Source organism: Lissotriton helveticus, chromosome 3_1 (assembly GCF_964261635.1).
Source record: "Lissotriton helveticus chromosome 3_1, aLisHel1.1, whole genome shotgun sequence".
In the NCBI taxonomy this organism is placed as follows: domain Eukaryota; kingdom Metazoa; phylum Chordata; class Amphibia; order Caudata; family Salamandridae; genus Lissotriton; species Lissotriton helveticus.
In genome coordinates this window covers 477569267-477596278 of record NC_136061.1, presented here as the reverse complement: position 1 = coordinate 477596278, position 27012 = coordinate 477569267, and the positions used below count along the sequence as shown (strand labels likewise).

The following is a 27012-nucleotide window of genomic DNA, read 5'->3' as shown; positions in this document are numbered from 1 at the left end:
TTGTAAAAGCAGCAGATTTACTACTAAAAGATGGGAGCTGGTAAGCAAGAGAATGGAAGCAGGAAGTATTCATTTGCAATTCACTCTCAGGTGCGTTTTCACACTTGATGTGAACGAATATTTGCAATTCATTCATATGTGACATTAGGATTATGAGTTCAGACGTGCAATGGTATGTTACTTTGTTTTTATGCATCGTGCGTCTGCAATTCCCAAACACCAGAACACTGCAGACACTGTGGTGGATGCGTCTCCACATGAAGATGTGCTTCCCATAGTCAGAGCTGATTTTCTCCTCATACGTCTTCCTCTTCCATTCCTTACTGCTTGAGAAGTCCTCTGCTCCCACAGAAATTGATTACCCTTAACCAGCCAGAAAAATACACCCAACATGGCCACTCCTATCTCAGCATCCGAAAACCAAGATGTGGTTAGGTGGGGCTAAGCTCTCCCTAACTAAATCCTGTTTCGTTTTTTGTGACTAGAAACACTGCCTGACACCAGCCAGGCTCTGGGTGAACCGTTTCCGATAGTGCAGCAAGCCTCATTAATGATGGCTGCCTCATGTCTTCTCGCAAGTTTTTTAGGTGAATTTTAGGGGAATTTTGGCATTGTTGCTGGGAAACAATGCCAATTTTAGATAGTATAGCCCAAGAGCTGCTATGAGGGACAGCGAGGCTGATCCGATGCCTCGTAAGGGGCCTCACATGTACCCCGATCCCTTGCCAGATACTAAGGATGAGGAGGTAAAAGGCAGATTTATGCAGGGTACAGACTTGGTGGAGGTACTGCGGTACATTAGGGATCATGAGGAGGATTGTCTAGCGAATTATCAGCACGCTGACCCTGAATCCTTTCCTTTGGACAGTTCAGTTAGTAGGATGTTGTCCAATGAATAGAAGGATTTGGAGCACCAATACTTTCCTCTTTTTTCTTTTTAAGCAGTTTTCGTTCCAGGGTTTTGCAGAGGAATTTCCCTTGAACATTAAAGTTGGCAATGTGATGACAGGTCTTTAGACTCAGAGGCCTGTTGTCTCTGACCCTGTGGACAGAAAAATGTAGACTGTCGTGAAAAGGTCTTTTTTGGGTTCTAACTTTTCAGTCAGGGAAAATGCCTATTCAATGTATGCTGTGCAGGGATGTATGACGTTACAACGCAGGCTATTACAATGCCTGCCTTTACAACGCGGTTTTTACATCGCATACCATTACAACGCATAGTGCTTTTGGGTGCTGGATAGTGAATAGTTTAATTTACTATTCCAACTCCAGTCCCCGTGGACACTAGGGAAGGTTATTGGATAGTAAATTAACCTATTCCCTATCCTATAGCGCCCCCCAGAGCAATGCGTTGTAATGGTTGCGTTGTAATGGTAGTGCGTTGTAAAAGTTTCATTGTAAGTGATGTTTACCGCTGTGCAGTTCCCGTTACGTGATTTTCAGGGTTTCACTAACAAGATGACAGAAGAGGTGGATTATTCTTCGCTTCTTGGGGCCATGGACTAACAGGTTCGTTATCTGTCGGACATTTGTTTTGACAGTCTTTGCTCTTCCACATCTGCATCTGGGACGACTATTTCGGCACGCAGGAATTTCTGGATGCTCTCATGGAAGATGGTTTATTTGCAGAAGGCCATACTTTTAAACTTGGCTTTTTCTGGTTCTAAGGTTTTTGGTCAGAAACTAGACGATCTGGTAAAACAGACTGTAAAGAACAAGAAGTTGATCACTCCACCTACGCCGTTTGGTAGGGGTTTGGGTTTTCAAAAAGCTTTTGGCTAGAGGCTCTTCTCAGCTCTTTTGAGGCAGGGGTTGCAGCCAAGGCGCCCTTGGCTACGATAAAACTCAGTTTCAGCATCAATCCGGTTTTTCCAGTCAAGCCCCCTACCCCCTCCAAAAGTGTGACTATGCCTCAGGCCTGCTGGTGTGAGGTTGACACCAGGCCTTCAGTCATGGTTGGCGGATGACAATATCAGATCTATGCACTCTGGAGGTCATGTCCTGTGGCTACATGATTCCACTTGTATCTCCTCCTCCTCCTCTTCTTTCACTCCGGTTCAGTGGAACGCTCTGAAGTGAGGTAGTCTGCTGAAGGGGTATGCAGCCAATGTTGGCCAAAGACGCATATTCTGTAGTTCCGGCAGAGGAAGAAGACCGGGGGTTCTACTTAAACCTCTTTTTGGTTCAGAAGCCATCCGGATCATTTTTTTGGTTCTGGGCTTAAAGAGGGTAAACAGGTACATTCCTCACCAGACATTCAAGATGGTGTCTCTACATTCAATCATGCTGTTGATAAAAACAGGGGATTTTTTTGTGGTCAATCAATATGCAGGATGCATACCTGCACGTGCTTATCCATCCAGATTTACGATGGTTCCTCAGGTTCGCAGTAAATGGCATCCATTATCAGTTCAAGGTCCTACCTTTTGAGTTAGCTTCTGTCCCCAGGGTCTTCACCAAGGGGGTTGCTCCTCTAGTGGGTATTATTCATTCTGCTGCAGTTCAGGCATTTCTGTATTTAGACAACTGACTCATTGCTTCTCCTTCTTCCTTCAAGGCACATACATTCAGCACATTTTTGAGGTCCTGAAGAAGCAAAGGTTTCGGCTCAACCTGGAAAAGTCCCATTTGTTCCCTTCACAGTGGCTCCAGTTCATTGGGGCAGTGTTTCTGATGGATGTGGGGCAAGTAATGTTGTCAGAGGAGAGAGGAGCAGAGATGGAGACTGATGTCTCATTTGGAGTTTCTTCTGAATCAAGACTTGGTTCCTGTGAGAACTTGGTTGCGGAGCCAGGGAGATATGCCTTAGACTCTGTCAATCATCTCTTGGAGCTATTTACATTTGTTCCCTTTGCTTCTCCTCCTGCTGCAGTATTGGAATCCAATGCCACAGGATTACGATTTCCTGGTTCCAGTGACATTGGAGAACAAGGAACATCTCCAGTTGTGGGTGGTGGAGGCCCACCTGTCCTGGGATTTCTTCTGACTACTTCTCCCTTGTGCACTGCCACTACAGATGCAAGCATGGTGGGCTGGTGCTGCATCTGTCACCCTCATTTGGCTATGGGGAAGTGATTGCCAACTCAGGCAGCCCAGTTGTCCAATTGGAGGGAGTTGGCGGCTGTCTGGATGGCCCTCTTCCATTTTTCCCAGGTAATAAGGTCACAGGCGCTTTGTGTACAAACTGACAACCATGTGGTTTGGGCATACATCAACAGACAGGAAGCTAAGGGGCACCTGAGTTTGAATATTCTGGCCTGGACGATTTGCTGCTGGGCAGAGCAGAATCTGAGGTCTGTCAGCACTGTATTTTCCGGGGAGGGAGAATGGACCTGCAGATCACATGAGCCATCATTTTCCATCTTTGGTAGCCCTCTGACTGTGCCCTCTCCTGTTTTGTTAGATCAGAGGGAGAGATGGAACCCCATGACTGGATCTGTTTGCTTCTGAGTCAATCTCTCTTCTCCCCTCCTTCTGTTCCCTGATTCCTTCTCAGAGGGCATGGGCGACGGATGCAGTGGCCTGGCGGGTCTCCTGTATTGTTATCTGCCATTCCAGCTGATATCAAGGATAGCGAGGAAAGTTCAGTATCACCATGCGGAGGTGCTTCTGGTGGCTCCCGTTTGGAGCATGATGTCTTAATTTCCCTTACTCCTTCAGTTGTCTGTCTCTCCCCATTGGCAGTTCCTCTTCTTCCCATCCCCACTGAGATTCCCCACGCCTGTTGATGGAGTAAGCGAAGAGACTGAGATTGGGGGTTTGGCATTTTTAAAAAGATTAGACTGATTTAGCAGGGATGTTCTCTGGCGGACGCTGAATCTGTTCAGCAGTCCAGGCACCCATATACTTTGAAAACGCATGGGTGTCATTGGAGGTATTTTTAAAAGTAGTCTGGGGATAAGGCAGTGTCTCCCTATGTGTGTGACCCCAGTTTGATTTTAGAATTTATGAGAGATGGATTTTTGCTCGGTCTGGTAGTCTTTAAAATCCACAGCCAGTAGGCTGCAATACAGGCTGTTAGGGGTCCTTATATTTACCCATTTCTGGATAGGATTCCCTTCTGCTCAGGAGCTTTTTTATGAAAAGGCCCTTATTATATTCTCCGGTGCCTTTGTGGGATCTTTCGTTGGTGTTTAATAGTCTTCCGGGTCTGCCATTGGAACCACTTGAGTCCTCTGATTTGAAGATTTTGTCAGCCAATGTGGTGTTTTAGTGGCAATCTGTTCCAGTAGGTAGATTAGGGAGATTGGTGCATTGCTGTCTTCTCCTACTTTTCTTAAGTTTTTTTCAAATCATGTAATTTTTAGTCCCAGTCCATCTTTTCTCCCTAAAGTGCCTACCTTGTTTCATGACACAGAGAACATTGGGGCATATTATCAAGCCTGTGCGATAAAATTATCGCCGCTTTATCGGCCGAAAACGGCCGATAAAGCAGCGATAATGGGCTTGATAATATGCTCTATGGAATTCCAATCGAAGCCCATGTTAGATGTGAAGACATCTAACATGGGCTTCGATTGGAATTCCTTAGAGCATATTAACAAGCCCATTATCGCCGCTTTATCGGCCGTTTTCGGCCGATAAATCGGCGATAATTTTATCGGACAGGCTTGATAATATGCCCCATTGTTCTGCCAGTGTTTTTTCCAGAGCATGCATCGGGTGATCACGTCCAATTGTATACTCTTGAGATGCATACAGTATTGTCCATTTATTTGTCACGGGCGGAGTCTTTCCGTAAGGTGGATTCTGTGTTTGTTACTTTTGGCCTTTCCACTAAGGGTCTTCATCCATCCTCAGCTACTTTGTCCAGGTGGGTTAAGTTAGCTATCACTGGGGCTTATGATTCTGTGGGTCAACAACTGCAGGGTTCTGTGCAAAGTAGATCTAATGGGGGAATGTTGTCCTCTTGGGCAGCGTTTAAGTGAGCCTTGCGCTATGATATTAGTTGCACTGCTACTTAGGCATCCCTGCATACCTTCATGTCCCTGTATAGGTTACAGGTGGGTGGTGCTTCTTCTATCTCTTTAGTGGATCATGTTTTGTCTGTGGTATAGGATGTCTGATTATTGTGTTGTGGTTCAATTAAACACATGATGTTGCATATTGACTTACGTTTCAGTGTATTGTTGGTATTTATCTTGTTAAATCAAAATGTGTCTGCTTGGGTTTTGGCTCATGCAATAAGGATTAGACAAGGAAGATATGTGAGGGTAATGCCCGGTTACTTAATGGTAAACTGCCTTACTCCAAGTACAGGTTTTCCTCATCTCAGTCCTGAATTCACATCCCCTGGTCCCATCCTACATATTGGTTCTGTTGGGTATGGATATTTCGTTGTGGTTAGATGGGGCTCCCATTTATATGGCATGCTGGGATATGGGTGGCCATATTGGGTGTATTTTTCTGGCTGGTTAAGGTGGTCAATTTCTGTGGGAGCTGAGGACTGCTCATGCAGGAAGCACTGAGATGAAGAAGAACTGTACTTGGAGTAATGAAGTTTACTTGTAAGTAACAGGGCATTTACATTTTGAAGGATGCTAAAACGCACCTTACATGGAGGCCACCGAGCCAGGAGGCCTTAAATATGGCAGAAATGTGAAACATAAAAATAACATGGAATAGCATTGCACATCTGAGCTCGTAATTTTAATATCACCCATTAATTCAATGACAAATGTTTGTACACAAACAATCTATGTACAAACACACATCAGGATGTATTATTATCGGTTGTGCGTATTGGCCAGTAACCAACAGGTGCCCCGGATTTGGGGGAAAAGGCATAAGCATGTATTTCTCAAATTCTCTTTAAATGATGGAACTGATTTGAATGAAATTTTTGTCAGGAAAGTGATACTATGTGACGTTTTTTAAAATAGCTATTATTAGTTTGTATGTTTATGCAGAAAATTTAAAGAAGACATTGAAGTAAAATAATTTAACAAAACTGCTATGTCCTCTGTAGAGACAGAAGGGACAGAGTGCTTGCTAGGTGTGTATTTCTTTCAGAAGTTTCAAATGCCCCAATTGTGTTTTTGATCCAGTGTAGGCCAGTACCGATGCAAGCGCAGGTTTGCAAGTGTTTATTGAAAGGAGGGAGAAAGTCACCATCTTCCACTAGCCACAGAACAAGGTATGGATGGTGTATTATAGACGAGTTCGTAGAAAGACAAGCGGTTTATGAAATCAGAGAGTGTCAGAGAGAATATAATGAAACACAGCCTGTGAAATTCACGGTGTCCTTCGCATTTTCACCATATCTAGAGAATGATAAAAGTCAGTATCAAAATCTAATTAAAGAAGTCCTCATGGTGCCTGAACTCTGGACAGATATATGAATAGAAATCTCACGGACAAAGACAATGACTTCAAATTGCATTGCCCGATTGATGACGTGAACCCATTTCTTCAAAAAACGTGATTAAGATTTTTGATATGTTTTTGAAGTGTAGTATGATAGAGACACTAATATCACTGAAGATGTACATCTAGAAATTCATGTTCAAAGGAAACACATGAGAGTAGGTAGCTGAGTCCATTCTTGGTAAATTATAGGGATCTTATGGAAGTGGTTGTTAGGGAGGCAAGTGAACTAATAAATGGTTCCAGACATTTTTGCCACAATAAGATATCAAATACACCAATCTTAACTAGTGGTAAACTTTGTTTTAAACTGCTTTAAAAAAATGTATACACGCTCATTTCTGGATATTAGGATAAATTTACCTTACACAAAACAAATATATTCAGCAGCCCAGCATCCTACTAGCTGATACTGTTGCTTGACAGTCCATGCTAAGCTTTTGCAAAGATATATTCGTGTGAGTTAAACTAGGCAAGGGCCTTCTGTCAATGAGCAGACATGGCACCCTAAAGCTTTTTTTAATTATAAATCAATCTATTATTTTAAATTTGATAAAAGCAGAATCCGAGAGGCATTAAGGAAGTGCAGACCAGAACATTGGAAAATTGATGGTGACAAACTATAACATATGTGCATAACATAACACTACCACACGGCAAACAAATCCCACATTTATCCAAATCTAAAATCATGTGACTTGGAAAAAAGCAAGACATATAATAACGAGTGTTAAATATTATTCCAAATTGATTAATAAAGATGCTAAGGATATTATCGTGGAGTTACCTTTGCCTTTGATAGCAAATGCACGAAACATATTAAGAAACAAAAGATATTTGCAGTGGCCTCGAAAAGTTACATGTTCAACATCTGGAGCCTTCATCAATGAAGCATCCTCTATCAGTGCCTATTAAACTGAATGTGCCAGGGATGACTGATGTTATCCTTTGTGCGGAAGTGATCATCTTAAAAAACTCAAAGAATAGCATTCTTTTCAGAGGCGTAGCTAGAGCTTGTGGCGCCCGGGGCTATCCCACAGGTTGCCGCCCCTGGGGGAGGGGGGAGAGGGGTGCTGGGGAATAAGTACGGCGAGCACTTGAAAGAGGTCCGAGAGACACGTACTATTGCCGCTAATAGTTACCTTGATGGATCAATCATGCAAGTTACATGCACATACATGACACGGTGCAAGGCTACACAGTTGAATACACCGGTGACCGGCAGTACAAAGGAGAACACACAGACTGCATAATCTATCTGGGGACTGCAGATTTACTGTGCTTAAATCAGATCTGCTGATAAACCAGGCTTACTCAGAAGGATGATGAGACAGAGCAGCCCTGCCTGCAGATGTTAAACTAAATTGATTGTGTGTGACTGAAATAATTTATCAGAAATGATCAGACTGTGCGGCGCTGACACAAGCACCAATTATTTAAGTGTGCATAGCTGCCTAGGTTTCAGATTGCTATGTGACATTTTCATAATTTCAATGTAATTATGACGGCATACAGTGACTATGAGTGACACTTTCTTGTGAGTAAAATCTAGCAATGAAGATGAGGGAAGTGTAAATATCAGAAACGACACCAATTTGCGCAACAAAACACTCTTAAAACTCTTAAAAGATCTTAAAACTTCTGCACAAATGGAAGGGCATAAACTTCAACACGAGGGCCCGTAGTGATAAATGAATGCGTAAATTACCAGTACGATTTAACCGGTTTAATATTGAACTAAAAGAGCTCATGAAGTGCACCACAACAGCAGATTCCAGGCCACTGTACACTGACACAGTAGGGATGGCCTCGCACCTGAGCAGCGAGTCACAGTCTCTGATCCTCTCTTCCAGCTCTGCTCTCTGAAAGTGTCACAGGGCTGCTTGCTGGTGCTAGCGCTGTCTTGTGACAGACAACCTTTATGTTAGGGATGCAATCAGGGCCTCTCCTCCAGCCTGTCACAAACGCACATGACTGGAGGGCTTCACTGGTAAGTGTGAAGTTCAGATCCGTCTAGCCTGCCAATTATGTCCCGATGGGGTGGGGGGAGGCTGCAGTTAGAGTAAACATCCTGCGTCGAGCACACAAACTCAAAATCACAGCACTGCACAGACCAGCGTAAGTGTTGTGCACGACGGCAACTTGGTAAGGTGACAAGGGAAAAATGAAAAGAAAGTTGTTTTCATGTAAATGCACCCACTGGTGACAAGAAACAACATGCCAAAACTAGCTGCATTACTATTGCTTGCATAGGCCCAGTCCCAGTAATGCATGTCGTTTTTAAATCATCACGCAGCACTCCCTAGGCTAAAGTTTACCTAAATGTTTTTTACTGACACAATTAAAAACTTCGCAAAGGAAATAGTAAATTATAAAGCAGGGGGCATATTTCTGGCTTACCTGGATGGAAAACGGAGGTCAAACAGCTTGATAACGCTGTCTGTCCGCCGTCGGCACATGGATTAGGCCAGTGAAGCATGTAACTGGCAGCCAGCCCCTCGTTTACAATCCCATTGCCCTGTCTCAGTCGCTCCTCGGGGTCCGACTGTGTTCAGGAGTGCCGGTCGGTGCAACGAGTCACGCTGTTGCAAGCAATGAACCCGCACTCTCCTCAGGCCTCCCGGGGCTGGGTCTCTGACTCTGCCGCCTTGGATTTTCACAGTGTATCTCCTCCTCCTGGCCACAGGTAGCCCTGATAGCAGCACCCTGATAGCAGCGGGACTCAGCTCTGGCCCAACATTAAGCGAGCAGGGCGACGACTGCCGTGATCCACGGCCGACGGCTACACCAGCCAGGCCTCTAATGATGGTGACACTGAGTTGACTAGTACAGTGTGAGGCTGCGGCCTATCGCCCTGTAAGGGCAATTGGATGGCGGCCGCGGGAGTAAAAGGAAGTGTGTCACTGCGTCCTCACGTTGCGCGCGCGATATGTGTGACTAAGTGTGACAGGCTGCTGCCTCACCTTTAGTCATATTTCTCACGCATGCAACGCCGAGACGCACTTCTTTTTACTCCCGCGGCCGCATACAGATAATGCACCAGAGTTGTGCGGGGGCCGCCCCAAAAACAGTGCCGCCTGGGGCGGACCGCCCCCCTCGCCCCCCCTAGCTACGCGGGTGATTCTTTTAAGAAATACACTCGGTATATAGAATTTCATTCAACTGCAGCACTACCTTCGAAGCCAGGTCACTAGTTACTCAATTACTTTGCTGTATATAATCACCTGTTATTTGACCAAGAAAACAAGACATTGAACATAGCATAACCCCCTTTTTAAGTAGACACCACAGAACATGCCAACAAAGGGGGCACATTTAGTATTTTAAACATTGACCTTGAAATGCCAAATTTGTTTTTTTATAAGACATGCCATAGCTGTTTAATAAAGCCATACTAAAATGCATGGTCCAAGAGAAGATCTTTTTTACTGATCTATTTACAATCACCATACTAGAAAAGTGAGGATGTTTGAGGTGGCCCCATGTGATACAACGTATATATGAACCCCCACTATTTAACAACAATGGTGTTACATGCGATATTTAATTTGGCTGACTTTTATGAAACTCAGAAAAAACACCAATTGCCTGGTGCATATGTATCCCTCTTTCAAGTACAGACCTTATACTGTGGTACTGTGTTTTGTATTAGAACATTAGGGAAACGTTTCATAGACTACTTGGTGAAGCAATACCAACCTTGCAGAAGTCTTCGGTCTGCAGGGATCTTGCTCACTGTTATCCCCAGAGTTAAAACATCTGGGATGGAGGGCCCGCTTTCAGCTTTTTGGCTCCCAAATTATGGGATAGTATGCCTCTGGATCTGAGACAGCAAAGGTCAGAATCAGATTTTAGCTAGAAATTTACGACCTTGCTCTTTAGGCAAATCCTAGGGCCTGTCAAGCACACCATGTTGGGGTCTACACTGAGTGTGTCTTCTTAGCGCTGGGACTTTCTGGAGGGAGTAACCAGGTGCTCTATAAATGCTTTATTTTTATCAAAACATTGCTGGTCGAACGCACTATTTGTATTATGAAGGAATATAAAATCCAAATCACCTGTATGTATGAAACCCCGCAGAAAGGACCATCTCCAACACCATTCCCCCCCCACTCTCAGCCTTCACTACCCCTCAGGCTCCCCCATCACCACCAACATACACTCCACCTCCACCCCGCTCTCTCCGCCTGTCACCAATGCCCTCCTCTACGCCACCAACCTCCTCCGTACTTCATCCACTCCCATCGCCCCCATACCCTCTCTCCTCCCTAACACCAACTCGTATGCCGGCACCACGGAGCACTTCATGAACACCAACTCACCCCCCCACCCCCACGCTAATTCCCAGGTCAGCCACTCACCCATGACTTCCTCCCCCAGCACTAACACCTATCCCACGCTGGACAAGATTATGTCCTCCCTCCTCCAGCTCAAAGAAGACATTCACACCATCAAAGAAGACATTCACACCATCAAAGAGCTACTGATCACACCCCCCAGACACACCCCACTCACCACCACCCCCCTCTCAACTGGCTCCCCACCCGTCCTGGTGATGCTCCCAAGCTACACCCCTCACACAGGACCGGGATCCATGCCCACAATCGCAACAACCGCACCCGCCACCCACATTGGACCGCGATCCCTGCCCACAATCGCAACAACCGCCCCCGTCGCACATGCCACCCTCTCTTGGAGTTCGACACTCTCACCCTCCTCCGCTCCTACGACCCAGCTCCCCTAATCCACACAACCGCCACGCACCTCCCCATTCCCACGATACACTCAAATCCCCGTAGACCCTCCACACTAAACAACAGAATATCCGTCCCGAACAACCTTAGAAAAGTCCCCCTCTCTCTAGTACCCTCTACCTCCCCTGACACACCTCGTCTCAAATGCACTCTCCTCAACTGCAGATCGGCTTCTAGACACTCCTCCGCCATCGCCGATCTCATCCTAACATTGGACCTTGACCTAATCATCTTGACTGAAACCTGGCTAACCGAATCCTCTACACCTATAATGGACATTCTGGTCCCCCCAACTACCACATCATTAGGCTTGACAGGTCTGGCAAGATAGGTGGTGGAATTGCATGCATATACAGGAACAACCTTTCTGTCCTGAAAGTCTCCGCACCTCCCCTGCCCTCCTCAACTTCCTGCGAATACATCTGCCTCGATATTATCAGTGAGGGCAAACCGATATGCTCTCTTCACGGCATTTACCACCCACCCAGAGACAACCTCACCTTCGCCCAACAAATTATGGACATGATTTCAACTAACGCCGGACGACAGCACACCCAAATATACCTTGGTGACTTCAACCTCCACTGGAACGATCACAATGATGCAGTGGTAAATAGTCTTAAAAATTTCCCTAACGCCCTGGACCTCACACAATTATGCAACAGCCCGACCCATGAGAAAGGTTCTATCCTCGACCTTATCATCGCCAAAGAGGACGCTATTCAACTTGAGTCTATCCGACCTTGTGACTGGTCAGACCATTATATCGTCACATTCTTCATCAATGAAAAAGTCAAACTCAACATGACTCAATCCTCCAGACCTAAAATATGGAAAAGAGACCTGAAAAAACTCAACCCATACTCCCTACCCCCGAACAGCCGCGACCTCCTGCTCCCTCCTACGGGCGCTACGGATGTCCAATCCTTGACTGACCACTATCTCAACGCCATGACCTCAATAATTAATGAGGCTGCTCCCATGCAGCTAAAAAGAGTCTCCGCTAAAATCTCCAATCCATGGTACGACGGGAGTCTCAATGAAGATAGACGAGCCATGCGAATGGCAGAGCGCACCTGGAGAACAGCTCCCTCTGCACTACACCTGAAAACCCTGAAGAAAAAGAGAAACGCCTACTTCAGGAAAATAAAGCGCTCAAAAGCAAACTTCTTCAGCCTCTAGCTCAACCAAGCAAAAAACCGTCCGAGAAAACTGTTTGAGCTAATCAGAACACAAGCCAAGGAACAACCTCAACCTCTCAGTACTTTGGGCAAAGCACCCTTCTGTGAAGACTTCGCCGCTTTCTTTACCCAAAAAACTGACAACATAAAGAGTGATCTCCGCACTGACGCAAGCCTCTACACCACACCCAACTGCATAACACCCACCGAACTAAAAAACAATGCTACATGGTCATCCTTTGACACCTACTCCGAAGAAGAAATAGGCAAACTGCTCAGCACCTTGAAACCTTCCAATCACCTCACGGATCCCCTCCCTGCCAATGCTGTCAAAGATTTCACCCCATGGCTCCTTCCACTGTGGACTAAAATTATCAACAGCTCGCTCCAACAAGGATCCATCCCTGACTCCCTCAAAGTTGGACAAGTCACACCTTTACTAAAGAAACCTACGGCGGACCCATCCGACCTTAACAACTACCGCCCCATTACCAATATTCCCACTCTCGCCAAACTATTGGAAAAATGCGCACAACTACAGCTGACTAAACACATTGATCAGTTTGATCTCCTCAACGCTCATCAATCAGGCTTCCGAGCAGGACACAGTACTGAAACTGCTATGACTCACATAATTGACGACGCCCTACAAATGCTAGATCAAAATGACACCTGCCTCCTCATCCTTCTTGATCTCTCCTCAGCATTCGACACTGTCAAACATGAGAATTTACTCGAACTTTTGAACACAAGAATGGGTCTATCTGGGACGGTTCTCAAGTGGTTTACCTCCTTCTTACACAACAGGTCGCCGAAATTCAAGAGTAACAACCTGATGTCCTCACCAATACATGTTTCGTTAGGTGTCCCCCAAGGATCCTCCCTATCACCAACTTTGGTCAACTTAGTTATGGAACCTCTCACCACCTTGCTACAAGCATCCAATGTACTTTTTCACATGTACGCAGATGACACCCAATTATATCTCAAACTACAATCCCCCAATGACATTTTACTCCTGAACTCAACGATCAGAAGCACCCAATCCTGGCTTGCCAATAATCATCTCAAACTCAATGCTCTGAAAACAGAGTTCCTTCTGATCTCACCTCCCGCGAAGATCTCTACCACTCAAACCTGGCTTAAACAGCTAACTGCACTCAATGTCCTACCCACCATCATGGACTCAGCAAAATCTCTAGGCATAACTCTCGACTCCAATCTCAACATGCAGCATCATATCAGCAAGGCTACTAAGGGAGCGAACTTCCAAATCAATACCCTGAGGAAACTTAAACCCTTCCTACCAGCCAAAGACTTCCAAACTGCAGTACAAGCACTGGTAATCCCGCGAATTGAATACGGCAGCATCGCCCTCTGCGGTCTCCCGTTAACCACCACTGCTCCCCTAAGAGCCTCTATAAACGCTGCAGCGAGACTCATCACTGGGTCAAAAAAACACTCGCATATCACCCCTGACTTGAAATCCTTGAACTGGCCGCCTTTTGAAGCCAGAATACATTTGAAAATCGCCTGCATGACACACAAGGCTGTACACCTGAGCTCTCCCGGATACCTCACCCAGAAGCTGTCAATCTCTGGCGGCTCTAGATACACTAGAGGCACAAACAATCTTCTGCTAAAACCTCGAAGATTCCAGAAGGAAAAAACGTATAAACGCTCTTTCTCAGGAATGGCACCCAGGATCTGGAACTCACTCCCTCCTGAAATCAGGCTCATCTCCTCCGTCACACTTTTTAAGAAAGAAGTAAAAGCTATTCTCATGGCCAAATACACTTGAACTATTAACGTGGATCTGTAAAAGTCTCTGCACCGATCTGTATTATTCTGCTCGATCCTTACGACTATGTGTTTTTCTTGTATTATTCTGCTCGATCCCTACGACTATGTGTTTTACCTGTATTGTTGATTCACTTACCTGACTATCTACTTGCAGTATTAATTTACCTGTGCTTTTATGCTCCCTCACGTACCTACCCATCCCACTTACTACCTATAATTTTGATATACCTAATGACCTGTTATTCACTCTCTTGTTGGTATTCCCTGCTTTGTAAAGCGCTCGGATATCTGCAAAGATCTTGTTCGCGCTATATAAAACTTTCAAAATAAATAAATTAAAAAAAATAAAGTACACCACACATCATCAGGGCGTGTTAATACATAGGTTACAAGCCCCGAGCTAAAGGCAGCGTCTTCATTCACTCAATTAGTTCGATATCTATAAATATCCCGTTCACTTATACAAGCCACGCAAGAGATATACAAAGTGAACCAAAACTTTCATCTGTTCATGCCCTTGAAGCACCCGCTCCACACACTCACATAACACATTTGCAGCTGCGTCTCTTCCCTGTTGAGGCGGAACTCCTTGTCACCTCGCTAAAATTATCATTCTGACACCAGTCATCTTAATTATGCGGCTATTCCTCCGTCGCCGCCAACCCTCCTCCTGACCGCAGCAGCTCCAATGCAAAAAGTGGTTTTGGGAGGCACACGTTATTTAATCGGTTTCCTTTTAGGGGCTAACTCTCTTTTAAGCAGCAACAGGACCGGCCCGCCTAACCAAGCAACTTCAGAAGGAAAACGCTTTATTGCAGGAACGCCCTCTCTTTCTTTTACGCTGAGACACAAACCATATCTAGATCTAGAAGAATGCTTTCCCCTCTTTCCTCACTCGCACTCGAAGCCACTAATGCAAACTTTTATGCTGGAAGCAGCAGTGGCTGCTCGGTCTTTAAACATTACAAGGCAGATGCGCACGCACGAGCCTCTCCCTCGACTGAGGTCTCAGTGAGCGTTAAGGAAACCTAAAACACACACTCAGACGTCTATCTAAAGAGGTCTCTTTGTGAAACTGTTCAGCTAATGCCAGCCTAATGCAGGCACGCGAACATCCGATTCCTTACGGAGGCTGTCTCGGGGCATTTCACGCCCGAGCCGCCTCACATCAGACAGGAGCGTACACGCTGGTGCCCGGGGCACGGTCTGCAGGGAGTCGCGGATTCACGTGTTTTGGTTCACTCCCGGAGCAGTGCCTGGTGTCACTACGGAACGAACATCACGGGGTTCTCCCTTCTAGACATCTCAAAATGTTTCAGAAAACCCAAGAAGTGAAACTACTTACTTCGCTCGGTGAAGCCAGGCAGGAACTAGGGGAGGCGGAAGTGTTGCTGCTTGGCTTAATGGCTTTCAGATGTGGGAGAGATGGCACTGAGCGCTGCAGTGCAAAGCGCACTACATCATGGGTGGAACTGCTGAGGCGTTCAGACATCTAACATGCCTTCCTGTTAGCTTATTTTAGGATCCGCGCCAAACATTACTTCTTTAAAACAGTATCCATAGCCACAAACTGGCCCGGGTCTTTAAAAAGGAAAGTAAACATACGCGTACATTTCAAAACACCATGTGTTTTTGCTTCTTCTAACAGTCCATGCTGAAACAGGGTCCAGACTGCCCACTAGCATGACTCGTGCCAGAGTCAGTTCTTGTGGAGTACTGAGATACACGCAAGATACAGCCTTTTAGATGGCTACACTCTAGGTAGGCATCTTCAGGGGGAAATTACCCAGCATCCTTGAGACTGATGAGATACTACCTACCATTTTCTGTGTCATGGATTATTCAGTGCAATATCACGGTTCATCACAAAAATATTTTTTTATAACCTCTGGCATTCCACAATCTGCCGAATCAACATTTTTACCTATCACACTAGGGCAAATTGTGTAATTTCAGTAATTTTTCTGGTTCGCTTGTTACACAAAATCCCCGAAATTACGCCAATATGGTCCTTCGCGTAATTACCGAGCTTTTCCCGAAAATAGCCTTCAGTAAACACACGGGAACAGCAGAACTTGTGCAACTGTTGTTATCGGTGCTTGTTTAAATGCTTCTTCGCCCCAAAATGTATGGATGTATTAAATTAAGGATGTATTTCGTGCCAAAATATAGCAGTAAATAAAGGATTTGAATTTCACATAATTATGTGTAATGTCTAATGAATTTGCAGAAATGTTACATAATTATGCAACGCACAAAAGGCATGAATGTCACGCACCCTTTCTCATGAAAAGCAGGGTAGAATGTAAGTAATGGAAAGAGACAGAGATAACGGCCTTATCTCTTCATCATGCTTCTTCATCCCATCCCTTAATTTTGTGGTTATAACAAAGCAAGAAGGAGTGTGTGGAATGTGATTAATCCAAACCAATGAATAAGAAACCAGCACCATAACTTAGCCAGATGCCATAAGAACATGTTCTGTGAAGGACACACGCAATAATAACTCCAGAAACAGCCAATCCGCATATGTATGTGGAATGTATTTATTTGTGTATTTGTACAGCACAAACCTGGGGTAGAGGAAGTAACATTGCACGCCATATGACCTTAGCTTTGACTCACACACGCATGCTTACACATACTAACACATTCACACACTGTTGCGCACATATACACATTCTCACCCTCAAGCATGCATACAACATACAAAGAACATCATTTTTTACTTACCGTAGATTCCAGATAGGTTCATATTCCAACTAATGTACTCCATTTGTATTACACTAATAGTGAATAATATTATTCATTCTTTGTATACAAAAATTGACAAAATACCAGGCAAGTGGAGATCCAACCAGCGTCCATTAAGAATAGATGCCCCCGTGTTTCAGGCACTGATTTTGCCACCTCTGAGGCCAGGATCGCAAAAGTAGTGCCAATGGTAGCAAGGGGCAAGCCAGGGGTCGCAGCTGTGACCCCTAAATGACGTCTGTGAGTACTGCATACGGCCAAAGGACAAGAGTACGAAAAAAGATAGTTTACAAAGCAGTGACAAGGACACAGGGCTTCTTCATGGGTCAAAATGTAGTGGCCATTGAAGAGGTGACTTCAAATCTTTGATTATTTGAGAATTTCCTATGGCCATGAGCATGTTGTTTCAAATCCTGAGTTGGGAAATTTAGAAGGTCTCTTTAATGTGTTTTAAGTTACATTTTTAATATATTACATATTTATATATTACAACTCCTTGTCTCCAGTCTGGTGGTGTTTGGGCTGTGCTGGCTCGTGATCCAGAAGAGTTGGTTAGTTTTTTGTCCAGCAAAGCAAAAGTGGCATTCAAAGTCGTCTTTCAGGAAGTCAGTCTAGTTTATGGGAGACTTTGGAGCAGGACTTGTCTCCATCCAGGTGAAGGTGCATATAGGCAGAGGCAGCCGTTCTTAAATTGCTTTCAGGAAGTAATATCTCACTTTTTTCAGGGAGAGCTGCACCTATGTCGTCTTGGTATTCTTAGAGTCGTTCCTTAAGAAAAAGGTCGTTGTTTAGGGTGAATCCATGTGACATGGTGTTGTTAAGTTTTTTGGGTTGAAGTCAACCAGTTTCATGTCCCTGAGTTAGCTATTTGCTGTTGCTGGCAAGTAAGATACATTTGGTCTTGGTAGTGTGGAGTTTAAGACAGGCAGATCAGTGGGACATCTGGATCTGAAAGACAGGGAGACAGTTGTTGAGTCGCTAGAAGCTGAAAAGTGTTGTGTCTTTGACATACTGGTGAATTGTGATATTGCTGTCTATGAGCAAGGGGTTCAATGTAGAGGTTGCAACGGGGACATGAGGGAGCCCTGGTGTACTCTGCTGGTAGCAGGGAGTGTCAGTGACCTTGAGGTGCCAGCTGGGTGAGCTAGTAGTGGCTTAATAGATAGGAGGACAACAAGTGGAAGGCACTGACAATGAATTCCACTAAGACATAAAAGTATGCATGAGGGAGGGTGGTCTATGGAGCTGAAAGAAGCTATAAAATCTAGTATCAGGAGTAAGAGTTCATCCTCATCTGTGGTCAGAGAGCATTGTTTACTGCCTGTTTTTTTCTGCAGAGTGATCTAAATTGTAAATGGGATGATCCTTGCGAAGCAAAATTTATTGTTAGAAAAGCCATAGAAATAAACCAAAGCCACATAAAGCAATCAATTAAGTATTTTAAAAGGCAAGTAGTTCCTCAAAATAAACCCATCCAGTCGGCTAATACATTAATGTGAAATGTTGATCAGAATGAGTTCATCCAATTATTTGATCAAATAAGGGTTATGAATGATTAAAAGATATAGGAATGGCCAGGTCTGCTTGTGTTTCCAGCTGAGACAATATAGGAAGCAACTGGCATGAAAATAGATTCAGAATCTGTTTGGTAGCATAAGGAAATAGCTGCCCGACAGCTACGTCCGAAGCTATGCTTCTTGAAAACTGGGCAGAGACGCTACCTCCTTGCCGACAGAGTTTTAGTGCATAGTAGAGGCGGCTGCTATTAATGACAAAAAACGTGGGTCGTGTAGGGGGATGTGAGAGGGGTGGGGTAAATAAAAAAATAAAATAAAAAGTGCTAACCTGCTGCTGCTGGCTACTGTGTCAGTGTTTTTCTGCTTCAGTCCCAACTCCTGATTTCCCACTGGGTTGGGGCACACTGTGCAGGCTCCCAGACGCCAATAATCAAGACGCTGCTCTCATGCTGGTAATACTATTTACCTTTTTTTCCCCTCAGACCCATATCCCCCACCATCCCTGCCTCAACCATCCTTCCCCATCCCCCTCTCCAACCCACTCCACCCAGCAGCTCCCTCCCACCACTAAACACCCCTATAATGAAAGAAAACAGGCCTTCCATTGGTATGTAGTAGATGGGAAGTAGTTCCCTAAACCAGTGGCCAAAAACAATAATCAGTGCTAACAACATATGTCCTATACATCCTATATCCACCACCAACAATTCAAGCAGAAACGTAATCCCTGACCATTAATTACTAATTTAATCTAGGAAAAAAAGTTGAAAATAGCCATAAAGGAATGAGCTTACTCTATATCCCACCCTCAGCCAGAAACTCCTTAGCTTTCATTTCAGAGGTAAAAAACGGGGTCCGCTCCCCCATATCACATTCAGCCATGCTCAATCAATCAATCAGGGGTTTACAGAGTGCACTACTCAACTGTAAGTGTCTCAAAGCACTGGGGGGAGGGGTTGGGCAGCTGCAAGGTCATCTGAAGAGCCAGGTGTTGAGGTCCTTCCTGAAGGTTTGCAATGTAGGGCTTCGTCTGATGCTGTGGGGGAGTTCATTCCAGGTCTTGGCTGCGATGTAGGAGAAGGATCTGCCTCCTGTTCTGGCTCTGTGAATGAGTGGGATTTCAGCCAGGGCTAGGTCAGCGGAGAAAAGGTTTCTCTCTGGGCATGGAGGAGATTCTTCCGTTGAGGTATTGGGGTCTGGTGTTGTGGAGGGCTTTGAAGGCTTGTGTGAGCAGCTTGAAGTTCCATTTGAAGGACTTATGGAGTATGTGGAGGGTGTTGAAGCATGTGGAGGACACAGCATTGATCTATTGGTTCACGGTGAGCGAGGAGTCGAGTATGATCCCGAGGTTGCTGGCATGGTCTGTGGGGATGGGAGAGTTTTGGAGGGCAGGGGGACACCAGGTGTCGTCCCACGTGGCGGGGATGGATCCCAGGATGAGGACCTCAGTTTGAGGTGAGCTTCAGGCAGCTGCTGCTCATCCAGGATGCAACATCCTTCATTCCTTGCAGGAAACCGTACCTGGTGGTGTCGGGTTCATTGGTGAGGTAGAGGATGAGCTAGGTGTCGTTGGCATAGGATACCATGCTGAGTCCATGTTGTCTGACCATAGGTGCGAGGGGGGCCATGTAGATATTGAAGAGCATGAGGCTGAGGGAAGTTCCTTGGGGTACTCTGCATCTGATCTCTGTGGCTTCGAAGAGGAAGGACGGGATTCATTATGAAAGCCTGTGCCACTTTCTCCTGGAATGGTTTAATCATCGGTCGGAGCCGCCATTGCCTCTCAACAGTTACATGACAAAAGTCAGCCCTGGCAAGAAATGAAAAATCCCCAACGGATCGTTTGGATTCCAGTCTAGCTTTTTCAAAAATATATTGTGCCTCAGTAAGTAGTTTCCAAAATAAACTAACAGCACAGGGGTTCATGTCAGACTTGATTGGATGTCTCAGAAAAAGGGGCACACAATGAACTCGCTGAACCTCCTGAAGCCAGTTCCATCCCTCTAGCTCTGGAAAAGCTTTGCTTAACAAATCTACCATAAACAATCATATATCTGATCCTCCTTTCCCTTCTGGAATCCCTAAGAATCATAAGGTATTATGCCTTTGGTAATTCTCTTGGTCTTCCAGCTTCCACTGAATATCAATTAAATGGGATTCATGAGCCTCTGTTTGACCTCGGGTGCCTGCCATATCAGTCTCTAGGGTAGCAGCTCTGACTTCTAGGTCTGTCAACTGCTCACTGATATAATTGAATGTCTTGGCAATCTTCATGACTGAACCCTGTAATTTACGAGTGGCAATCTGTGATCGGCGACTATCCTGACGGGCCTCCTCTTGATGTCACAAAACACATTGCAGAATTGTGTCCAGAGTTGGTGGAATAGCAGTATGAGACTCTTGCAGTGTGGTAGTCATGGTTCAACCAATTGCTCACCTGGGGAGTAGTCCAACTTAAGGTTTTTTCTGCCCTTACTATTATATCTACCGGGTTTCTGGCCACTTTATGTAAAGTTACCACGAGTCCACTCCGCTAGTATTAGGTAAGCTCTCATTCTTGCTAGACTCAATACTAGACCCTGATTCATAAGCTCACCAGGTTTCGTCCAACAAGGTGTAAAAGCAATCATTTTGTCTCAGGACCAAACTAATTACTTCCTTTCTCTGGCCCCGTAGACCAGGATTCTGACTGCCGACTTTTCCTAGGCTTCTGGTCTAGTTGCAAAATGGGTTACAGGGGGATCCCTTCCCCCATCTGCCCCAAACTGGCCTTTAATATTTTTATCCAGCGTACCATTTCCTTGCTCTAAACGCACCTCCAGAGCCGACTTACAGATTTGGGCAGGGTCCCTTGCTATGTCTCCCAAACAGTCCCCCACGCCCTTCTCAGAAGGTACCAAACCAATAGTATTGCATACTTCATCGATAGTCACTGCAGCAAAAGTTGTTGTTTCTCCCCGAGGGCCGGTTGCTGCAGCAGGTTGTAGGGAGGGCTCCTTATTCAGGAGTGATGGTTTGCTGTTATCCGAATCTTTCTGCATCAGCTGGTCATGGGCTTGACTCGAGTCACTCTCTACGGGGGACCCACAAAGCAACTCCAAGACAGATGAGGCAGGTGGCTGCTGTGGGAGGAGCGTAGTCCCGTCCTTCCCCCTCCTTTCCCCTGAGGTCTCCGTCCATGTCAACACCTACAATCGGCGCCCGGTAGAGCGTGATGCGGATGCCGATGCAGTTTCCACTCATCCACCCATGGCCTCCAATGCAGAGCTCCCTCCAATCGGCAAAGGAGCAGCGGCTGCCTTTCCTCTGCTGCTACCACACACAGTCTTAGGACCCATCACAATCGTCGTGATTGAGGGTGGCTGTGGAGGTCATCAGTAGGCGTGATACGCTACTTCTAGAGATCTTCTGCAGGCGAGTAGTAACTCTCCTTGTCTACAGGCTATTTCAAAGCAACGCGTACACAGAGTCGGGCTCAGCGAAACTAAAGCCAGTAAGGTTGTGGCAGTGTCAGACATAGTTTACCCTTTAAAAATCCGATGGATACATAGATAATCTGCCAAGTGGTCAGGGAGGTCCACACAGCCGTCTCAAGTGGTCACCATCTTTCTTTCCCTCCTTCTCTTTCGAGGTTATACTATTTACCAGCATGGGAACAGCACCGCGATTGGCCTGAAAGGGCTGGTATAACGCTCACCCAGGGCCTGGGAGCCTGTGCCTCTTCTCCACCCGGCTGGGCAGCATAGCTCATGTGGAGAGATCTAAGTGCGCATGTGGTTTGGCTGTCCTTAGACAGCCCGCCAAACAGACATCGACACTCACAGTACAACTCCTCTTCCTGTTGTCATCATGGCCCCGCCCTTCCCTGAACTCGGCAAAATAAAATGATAAAATAGATATATTATAATTTTATTGTTCACGTTTTCCTCTGCTAGTACTCAGCAGGGGGGCTACCCTCCTCGACCATAATGGTGGACAAGACATGTTATGTTCTTAATCTGAATTTTATGTTGAGGCATCTCTTTGTCTCTGAGTTTATACAATAATTGAATATTTCATAAGAATTCTGCACCTTGATGTTTAGGTACCGCACTAGCAGGCTCACTGGAATTTTTTTGTAGCATTTAATCAAGAACTGCTTCTTGTCATGTCTTTTTATTATTACGAAACTCAATCGGTTACTTGATTTTGGGTTCTCCTAGAAACCATCACACCCCATTTTGTTTAGAGATTCGGTGATATGGTCTAGCCAGAGTGAGCCACTACGAAACTGGAGGGAGACAGAGGCTTTTCAAAGTTTTGACTTAACCTCAACAAATAAGAATGGGATATATCTCTCAAGGCCTGCACTACAATGCAAAATAGAGATAATTGAATGATTCAATAAATATCTGCCAGTGGATGAAAGTTCTCAAGTTAAGTTTTTATTTTTTTTATATCTAAATCAACAACCGGGCCAACAAATGTTTCATAACACACATGGCTTTATTAGGGACAATCCACAACTATATATTATATACAACACAATTAGTGAAGAACCAGATCAAGAAAAGATAGAAATTAGGCTGAAAATGAAAACAATTGAAAAGGAAACAGAGTCACAAATGCATTCACTGATTTACTGTAATAACTATTTGCAAGACATTGTCAATTTAGTTCTGAGCAATAAATGTTTCCTCTACGAAAACACATTGTACCTTAGGTTTGTGGAACCGCAATGGGTTCTCGATTGTCACCATTGTATGCATTCCTGTTTTATGGGTGATTTTGAAAATTAAATTAACAGTGGAGCAGTATCACATTTATTTGAAGAGATTTTATCATATGGAAAGGTGATGTAACCACCTTATTGTCTGTCCAAACCATTCTGTTTCAAAATTGTCGCAATATAGAGCTGTGACTAAATGATTAACATTTGTGACTGTACTCTGTATATGGATAAAAACAAAATAATAAGCAAGATATTTAGGAAGCCTGCTTCAGTTAACAATATTTTACATTCATCTTTTACTTTACTTTACTTTACTTTAAACCATTTTATAACGCGCTCCATTACTGGGGAGTATCCTGGCGCGAGACAAGGGAAAAAGAAACAGACATCAAGACTCAGAGAGTGAAAAAACACATCAGATTGTACTCTTGAAGAGGTGAGTTTTCAGATGTTTTTTGAATGCGGCCACTGTTGGCAAGGAACGCAGATGGAGAGGGAGAGCGTTCCAGGCCCGGGCCACAATCACAGAAATCGACTGACCCCCAAGTCTGAACCGTTTAAAACGTGGAAGAGACAATTTAAACAGAGTAGAAGATCTCAGGGTACGTGCCGGGACATATCTGACAAATCTCTTTCTCAAATAGATGGGGCCTTGATCATGGGTTGCCCGGAAAGCCAGCACCAGAGATTTAAACATAATGCGCTGTCTGACCGGGAGCCAATGGAGCGTGCGCATCTCCACGCGCACGCTCTTCCATCTAGGTATGTTAAATAATAGACGGACGGCCGCATTCTGAATAATTTGCAGACGCTGCACCAAATAGGCGGGAACGCCACTAAACAGTGCATTGGCATAGTCCAACCTAGCCAAGATGAGCGCCCGAGCAACCGACTCCCTCGCATCCCTAGGAAGTAGGGGGAAGAATTTGCGTAACATTCTCAAAGTGGCGAAGCAGGTGCCTGTAAGCTTCTTAATGTGATGCTCAAGTTTTAGGTCCTCCGTGAACCAAATGCCAAGATTTTTGGCAGGTCTCCCCATCTCACTAGGGCCGGGAATGTTAGAAGGCCACAGTGAGCTCCTGAACGAGGGGGGAAAGGAGCCATAAAAGAGCACCTCTGACTTGTCCTCGTTGCACTTCAGCTGGGCCTCCGTTAACCAGCGAAATACAGAGGACAAACACAGGTGGACCGTGGATGTATCCAGATCGGCATCGGGCCAGGTAAACAGCAGTTGGGTATCGTCTGCATACCCTATGATCTTAGCCCCAAACTGTTCCGCTAGATAAACCAGGGGGGTGATATAAACATTGAACAGTAAGGGGCTAAGAGTTGACCCCTGCGGAACACCTGTGCACAGAGGTTTAGGCTTCGAGGCATGGGGAGGCAGCCAGACCTGCTGGGTCCTATTAGATAGAAAAGAGGACAGCCAATCCAGGACTACACCCCCGATGCCCACAGCCGACAGCCGTCCGAGGAGGAGGTCATGAGCGACAGTATCGAAGGCAGCAGAGAGGTCCAATAGAATTAGGACCGCTCTGCCACCCCCGTCTAAACAGTCCCGAATAGCCTCGGTCATTTCCACCAAGGCCGTCTCGGTGCTGTAAGCAGCCCTGAAGCCCGATTGAGCGGGATGGAGGGCCTGAGAGGTTTCCACAAAGCTCTCCAATTGTTGGAATACTACCTTTTCACAAATTTTAGTAAGTGCCGGTAGCAAGGAAATCGGGCGATAATTCCCCGGAGTCGCCACATCCAGTCCGGGTTTCTTCAGGAGCGGCAGAAGTTTGGCCCGTTTCCAAACAGAAGGAACAACGCCCGAAGCCAGGGAGAGGTTCACTATCTGCGTGGTCTCATCACAGACCAAATCTGCCACCTCCGACAGCACCCGGGCCGGACATGGGTCAGATGGAGAGCCAGATTTTAGGGACTGAAGAAGGGGCAGAACAACATCCTCCTCAATCTGCACGAAATTAATGAGTTGCTGTCCCGAGTATGGGCAGTAGGAGGGTAGTGGGGAGATTGCGGAGCTGTCACTGGGGAGAGCAGCTAGCAGGTCCTGCTGGATCCTTGCTATTTTGGTAGAAAAAAAAGTTGACAGCTCTTCACACCAATGCGCCGAGGGTACGAGAGAAGCAGCCTCAGCGACAGGTGCAACAAAGCTTTTAACAATGGCAAAGATCTCCCTGCCATTGTTATCTGCCTTGGCAATTCGCCCCGCATAATAGTTCCCCTTAGCCACCTTGATTGCAGCATAGTAGTCTTTTTGGGCAGATCGTAGGGCAGATTTGGCCTCAGGGCTATATGCACGTCTCCACACGCGTTCGAGTTTTTTGCACCCCAGTTTCATTTCCCTCAGGTCAGGGGAAAACCAGGGTTGAGAGGGAGCGCGTCTAGCTCTGGCTAGCGTGGTTTGCTTAGTGGAGGCTGCAGCCGCCTGCCGTACCCACTCATTAAACCCGCCAACCGCATCATCCAAAATTATCCCCGAGTTTGGACGGGTTTTTTGCAATGCCTGTCTAAACAGAGGTAGATTAATTTTTTGGGAATAACAGGTAAGAGGTGGAGGGCTAAGCTCTTCCATCTCCCACATAAATCTAACCAATGAATGGTCGGACCAGGTTGTTTTTTCAATGGCCACCGATTGAATAGGGAAATTAGAACACACCAGATCAAGCAGATGGCCGCCCGAATGCGTCGGGGCGGTCACCCATTGCTTTAGCTGAGCGAGCTCAAGGATTTCACCTAGCCTGCGTGCATCAGGAGAGTCAGGAGTATCCATATGAATATTGAGGTCGCCGACCAAAAGAAACTTAGGAAAACCCAGGACCCGCGGCACAATGTATTCTTCCAAGGAGTCCAAAAAGTGAGTGGCCTGGCCAGGGGGCCTGTAAATTAAAGAACCACCCAAGGTAAAATGGGGGGAAGTCACAATAGAGAAGTGAAAGACCTCACCTCCTGCACCCTCAACCGGGGGCTCCGAGGTAAGACTCCACCCCTCCTTAAAAATAACTGCAAGTCCGCCTCCTCTACCTAAGGGACGATCAACTCTGGCGATCTTGAACCCCCTGGGGACAGCCAATTCCACAGAGGGAGCGGAGGAGCTGGTCAACCACGTCTCCGTGATGAACAGCAACTCCAACTGACCGTCCACCAAAAGCTCAAAGATCTCAGCTGTGTGCTTCACCGCCGACCTGGCATTTATCAGACCCGCCCTGATGTTAGTGATCGTATCATTACGATTTAAACGTGGGGGGGGGAATGGTTGAGGAGAAAAACCACAGGTAAGGCAGGTATCCAGAGCACATTCAGGACCCGCACGTATGCACGGCAAACCCTTAGCGGGGGGTGCGAGTTTCAAGAGATCATAGCGCGAGTACTTGCGTGCCTCTGGTAATGCTCTCCCCGGGGATTGACAAGCAGACAGGCTGGCCCTGGGCCCGTCCGAGGCACGGACGGGCACAGACGGGCCCTCCATTGGCGCTCCTTCGGCGCGCAGACGGCGCGCCCGCTGCGAGCGACCGCTGCGCGTCCTAGGAGGCATCTTTATTTGATACCCAAGCCCCTCCCCGAGCTGGAGCGCTAACTCCGGTCCAGTAGGGGTCCGGGACTACCAAGATGGCGCCCGACCTGTCCCTCCACACAATCGGCACAGACAAGCCGCGGTGGACCGGGGAGCAGGGGGATCAAGCAACAGCAGTTAGGTAAGTTTAAAAAAAGCAAACAGTTGATATCAGCACTCCACAATTTAGTAAATCAATTGGGTCAAGATCGTTCTTTAAAAATATTAAAAAACCACGTTTAAAAGCGCCTGCTGCATTCATTCAGTACAGAGAAGGAGGGCAGAAGAGATTCAACTCGCAGTCTGCATGCCTTGTTTGTTTTCCCCAAGCGCTGTCACAAGGCGCTGCCACCACCTCGCTCAAACGCCC

The 27012-nt window shown here is 46.0% G+C and overlaps 1 protein-coding gene across 5 annotated transcripts in view; it reads right to left on the bottom strand.

The window, feature by feature from the left end:
- Positions 1-27012, bottom strand: part of GULP1 (GULP PTB domain containing engulfment adaptor 1) — a 1926496-nt gene that overhangs the window by 996499 nt on the left and 902985 nt on the right. The window contains exon 1 of one of the 5 annotated variants that reach the window (XM_078683688.1): positions 15450-15557. The exons of the other annotated variants lie outside the window; for them this stretch is intronic. The gene's annotated coding sequence lies outside the window, so the exon portion shown is untranslated. Of the gene's footprint in view, positions 1-15449; positions 15558-27012 lie in introns of those variants that run through there. 5 annotated transcript variants of the gene reach the window in all.